This window comes from Equus asinus, chromosome 1, assembly GCF_041296235.1.
Source record: "Equus asinus isolate D_3611 breed Donkey chromosome 1, EquAss-T2T_v2, whole genome shotgun sequence".
Taxonomy (NCBI): Eukaryota; Metazoa; Chordata; class Mammalia; order Perissodactyla; family Equidae; genus Equus; species Equus asinus.
In genome coordinates this window covers 122274461-122280666 of record NC_091790.1, presented here as the reverse complement: position 1 = coordinate 122280666, position 6206 = coordinate 122274461, and positions in this window count along the sequence as shown.

The following is a 6206-nucleotide window of genomic DNA, read 5'->3' as shown; positions in this document are numbered from 1 at the left end:
CGGGGACAGGGCCGGGGAGGACCGCGCCGAGGCCGCTCCCCGCCCCGCCTGCCTCCGGGAGGGCCGGCCGGCACGCGGGCGCCTCCCCGCCCGGCCGCCCTCCTGGTGGCGGCGCCGCGGAGCCCGGCCGCCCCCTGCTGGCCCCGGGGAGCCGCCCGGAGCCCAGGCGGTTGGAGGTCAGCCTGAAACGGCGCTGAGCCGGCTGGTGGAAGCCCGGGGTCGGAGCGCAGAGGGGCGGGAGGGGCTGGTCCAGGGGCCGCCCCAGCCCGGAAGGCGCTGGCCTGGGCCTCAACCTCCTCCCCTGGATCTGCCCGGAGAGAGTTAACTCAGAGATCGTGGCTTTTGATGCGTCCCTGGCGGCCCACCGTGGAAGCCGTGGAAGGAGTGGCAGAAGGACTCTGAAATTGACCAAAGGCTGATAACTTTAGTATTAAATGAAGAAGTATTAGGAAGAAGACGCAGGGTCTCCAAAACGATCTTATTGTACTTCCCTAACAAACACACCAAAAAGCCTTTTTAAGCCTTCAGCTGGGAGAGGCTCTGAGATGAATCCTGGGAACTGATTGAAAAGTAGTAGTTGGTACTGAGGCTTTTATTTTAAAGAAGAAAGATAGGAAGCCTTACCTTGCTGGCTGTGTTTATAAAATCGAGGGCTGCCCTCCCCCCCCCCCCCCCGCAATATTTAGAAACACCTGGGGCTGGAAGCCTCTGATAGCTTTCCTAAACTGAAGCAGCTGCTTACCCTGTTCTCCTCACTCTGACAGTCGTTGAAAAATGTTTTTCAGAGGTGGAGGCGTTTGAAAATTTAGAAGTCAAGGTGGGAGTAAAACCTTTTCTAGAATAGCAATTGGAAAATCACAGATATGTCTCTAAAGAAGTTTTATGGCCAACCAGCATATGGCTTTGATGTTCACTCAACCAGAGACAGCTTCCAGTATCTCTCCAGCTTGGGGAAGGAGCCAATCCTGATGATTGCCATCGTGCGGGATATTGTCCCATACATACATAGTAATTACCATGGGTTTTTATGGGTTCCACTGACATAAGAAATAAAATTGTGGTTCTAAAAACCATATGAGAATGATTTAAAATTAGAAATCGTCCCAGCTTGGGACCTTCGGTTCTCCAACTTGAGAGTTAAGGGTTTGTTAAAACAGATTACTAGGCCCAAACCCAGTGGTGTTCTAATTCCGTAGATCTGGGGTGAAGCCAGATAATTTGCATTTCAAACAAGTTGCTGTGGGTCTAAGAGCACCGTGGTTTGGATCCAGTGCTTGCTTCTCAAACTTAAAAGTCCTTATGAATCATCTAGGATCTTGTAAAAGTGGCGGTTCTGATTAAGTATATGTGAGGTGGGGCCTGAGTTTCAGAATTTCAAATAAGTTCCCAGGTGATGTGAATGCCCTGAGGGGACCACACTTTGGTTAGCAAGGGTTAAGATTAGAATTCGGAAGTTCCCACATTTGCTTTGCATCTGACTCAGCAGATGTTCCGGAGTGAATGTTTGTGTCCCCCCAAACTTTGTACGTTTAAATCCTAACTCCCGGTGTGATGCTGTTAGAAGGTGGGCCTTCCAGAGGTGCTTGTCATGAAGGTGGAGCTCTCGTGAATGGGCTTAGTGCCCTTAGACAAGAGATTTCAGAAACGTCCCTCACGCCTTCCGCCATGTGAGGACACAGCAAGAAGACAGCGGCCTATGAACCAGTAAGTGGGTCTCACCAGACACTCAGTCAGCTACTGCCTTGATCTTGGACTTCTCTGACTCCAGAACTGTGAGAAAGAAATGTTTGTTGTTTAAGCCACTGTGTAACCATGCTAATTTATTAAATCAGCCCAAGCTGACTAAGGCACCCGGGGGGCTAGCTAGCTAACTTACCCAGACCTTCAGTCTTAATCTTTTAGAAGGAGAGCCCAAGAAGCTGTATTTAAAACAAAACAAAATAAACAACTGGCAAACATTATGCGCACACTTGACTTACAGAACCACTGATTTAAATAACACCAAGGAGTGTAAGCAAGTACCCAACAATGTCTGCTTGTGCAGCGCTAGAGTGGAAAAGGTTGAGAGTTGGGTAGGGAGAATGGACAAGTCTTAGAATCCGGGGCTATTTTAGTGAGGAAACAAGTTTTTTTCATAGATAAAATGAAGAGAAAATATTACGAGTAACCTGAGACTTGTGACTGTGAAAATAAGACTCTTTTAAACCAACATTTCCGTTTACTACGTATAGGAATGGCCTGCTTGGAAAGCCACGCTGGGACGCTCTCTCGCACGTTCATTACGCCTTCTGTACTTGGTACGCTTTCTATCTGGAAGACATTGCAAACCATCACCCCACCCCTGGCTCTCCCAAGTAAACTCCTCCTCATCATTCAAGGGCTGGATCAAGGGATTACCTGCTCTTTTCACTCCAAATTTCCCTGGCAGGTTTATCCATTCATTTATTTATTCAAAAGCTTACGATTGTGCCAGGAAATGTTCTAGATACTCCAAGTACAATGATGAGCAGTGTAGACAACATTCGTGCTCTCGCAGACTTTATACTGTAGTAGAAGCAAGATAGATAATTAACGACCGAATAAATGAGATAATTTTAGATATAGATTTCATGAAGAAAATAGAATTGGAAAATGCCATTTAGTGAGTAATCATTGAACGAAGAATAAAAGTTACGCTAAGTAGCAGGCCTACTCTCAGGGGAATATTGAAAGTAGGTGTCAAGTTTCTCTTGTCTCCCACATGGATAAGCAATTGAAAAGACCATCCTTTCCTATGCCTCTGCAGGGCCACCTTAGTCTTAAATCAAGTGCTCAGGTAAGAATAGGTCTGTTTCTGCTCTCTCTTTGCTCTTCCGTTAGTCTATGTGTCGGTACTTGCACCAATTCTTACCTGCCTTAATTACTGTCACTTTATTATAAGTCTTCTTTTCTGGCAAATCATATCCTCTCATTCTGTAGTTCTTTTTCAAGTTTGTTGTAGCCATTCTTGTTGATTTGTTTTTCCACATAGATCTTAGAATCAGCATCTTAATTTTCATAAACACACCTTCTAAGAGTTTTGGTGGAATTACTTTGGATCCATAGATCAATTTGAAGAGAATTGAAAACAGTGAGTTTTCAAAAATATTGACATGGTATGTCTATCATTTATGTAGGTCTTAATATCCTTTAATAATATGAAGAGGTCTTGAATTGTTTGTAGTTGGTATGTAAAAATAAAGTTAATTTGTGTAGAATGAATTTAGGTTTAATGACCCTGATAAATCTAAAAGTTTACTTATAGAATTACATTTTCTGTGTACAGAAACGTATTTTCTTTCTTACTTTTAATCTTTATATATTTTATTCCTTTTTCATATTTTATTTCACTGGCTAGGACTTCCAATATAATTTTGAATAAAAATGGAGATAGTAAGCAACACAGTTTTTGAGAGAAAATGTTCAACATATGCCTATTATTTTATTTTAATAAACTTTTCATTAGTATTATATTAAAATAGTTTTATATTTACAGAAAAGTTCAAAGATAGTACAGAGAGTTCCTATGTACCTTATACTTAGTTTCCCCTGTAGCTAATATTTACATTAGCATGCTGCATTTGTCACAATTAGTGAACCAATAATTGATAAAACTAACTGAATTCCGTACTTTATTTAGATGTTCTTAGTTTTGACCTAATGCCCTTTTTCTGTCGGCCAACACTTAAGGAGTGGGGAGTTATGCTCCACCCCCCCTAAGGTCAGAATCTCTACATAAATTATTTCGAATTCTTCTACACAGTAGATTTATCTCTTCTCTCCCGTTTATTCATCTATTCAATCATTTATTTATATCGGTTTACCTGGAATTGATGTTAGAATAATTCTGGACTTATAGAATGAGACAGGACCTGTTCCCTCTGCTTCTATTTTCTGTAAGAGATTGTAGGAGACAACGTATTATTTCTTCCTTAAGTATTTAGTAGAATTCACCAGTGAAACTATGGGCCTGGTGCTTTATTTTTTGGAATTTTATTAACAAATGATTCAATTTCTTTAGTATCCATTTAGTATTGATATTCAGGTTATCTGTTTCTCCTTGTGTGAGTTTTGGTAGTTTGCGTCTTTTAAGGAACTGGCCCATTTCCTCTATGTTATCAAATTTGTGGGCATAGCCTTGTTCATAGTATTTCTTTATTATTCTCTTCCTGAGCTGGGTAGTGATGACTCCTCTTAATTTACGATGTTGGTCATTTGTCTATTTTTCCCTTGGTTAGTGAGGCTAGATGTGTGGTTTTACAGATTTGTTTTCCAAGGAGTCAGCTTTTGGCATTACTGATTTTTCTCTATTGATTTCCTATTTTCCATTTTAATGATTTCTGCTCTAATTTTTATTGTTTATTTCCTTCTGCTTGCTTTAGGCTTAATTTACTTTCCTTTATCTAGTTTCTTAAGGTAGAAGATTAGGTTTTATATCTTTTTAAACATGAATTTAATGCTATACTTTTACCTCTATGCACTGCTTTCACTGCATTCCACAAAATTTGATAAATTGTGCTTTCCTTCATTTAGTTCAAAATATTTTAAAATTTATCTTGATCCTTCTCCTTTGACCCATGGATTGTTTGTACGTATGTTAATTTTCAAATATTTTGAATTTCCCAGCCCTCTTTCTGTTACTGATTTCTGGTTGAACTCTAGTATATCTGAGAACATAGCTGAATGATTTCTGTTCAATATGGTAGCCACTAGCCAAATGTTAGCAATTTAAATTTAAATTAATTAAAATTAAATGAAAATTTTAAAGTATTTACTCAGTCACACTAGCCACATTTTAAGTGCTCAATACCACATGTGGCTAGTGGCTACTGTGTTGGTTAACACAGATAAAGAACATTTCTATTATTGCAAAAATTTCTGTTCTTCCCCCAGCCTTATTCAGATAAAATTGACATATAACATTGTGTAAGTTTCAGATATATGATATGATTTGATACTCTTATATATTGCAAAATGATACCACCAAAGCACTAGTTAACACCTCCATCACATCACATAATCACCTTTTGTGGTTTTTTTTTGAGGAAGATTAGCCCTGAGCTAACATCTGCCAATCCTCCTCTTTTCACTTAGGAAGACTGACCCTGAGCGTACATCCATGCCCATCTTCCTCAGCTTTATATGTGGGATGCCTACCACAGCATGGCTTGCCATGCGCTGCCATGTCCACACACAGGATCTGAACCGGCGAACCCCAGGCCGCCAAAGGGGAACATGCGCACTTAACCGCTGTGCCACCCAGCTGGCCCCTACCATTTTTTTTGTAATGAAAATATTTAGGATCTACTCTCTTAGCAACTTTCAAATATATAATACAGTATAGTTAATTATAGTCACTGTGCTATACTTGAGATCCTCAGAACTTATTCATTTTATTGCTAGGAGTTTGTACCCTTTGACTGACATCTCATTTTCCCCACCCACAGCCCCGGTAACCACCATTCTACCCAGTTTCTATGAGTTCGGCTTTTTTAGATTCCACCTATAAGTGATATCATACAATATTTGTCTTTCTCTGACTAACTTCACTTAAAATAATGCCCTTAAGATCTATCCACGTTGTTGCAAATGGCAGGATTTCCTTCTTTCTCACAGCTGGATAATATTCCATTGTGTATATGTATACTACCTCTTCTTTATCCATTCATCCAACGATGGACACTTAGGTTGTTTCTATATCTTGGCTATTGTGAATGATGCTGCAATGAACATGGGAGTGCAGACCTCCCTTCAATATCCTGTGTTCGTTTCCTTTGGATACATTCTCAGAAGTGGGGTTGCTGGATCATATGGGAGCTCTGTTTCAGACAGCGCTGTTATAGAACATGACATAAGAAGATATCTTTATGATTTTAGGATAAGTTAGAGTTTTTGAAACAGTCACGAAAACTCTTAGTTATAAAGGAAAATATGCTAAGTTGAATTACGTAAAATTTAAAAAAGTTTCCCCAAAAACAACCATTAAGAGAGTAAAAGATAAGACACACTTGCATAGTCTAGGGTTCTGGCAATGTTAGATTTTTAAAATCTAGATTCTAGATCCTAGATGATGGTGATATTGGAGATGTTTATTTTGTGATAACTCATCAAATTGTACACTTACGACTTGTGCACTTTTCTCTATGTAAGATGAACACTAATAAAAACGTTTATTTAAAAAATTAGAA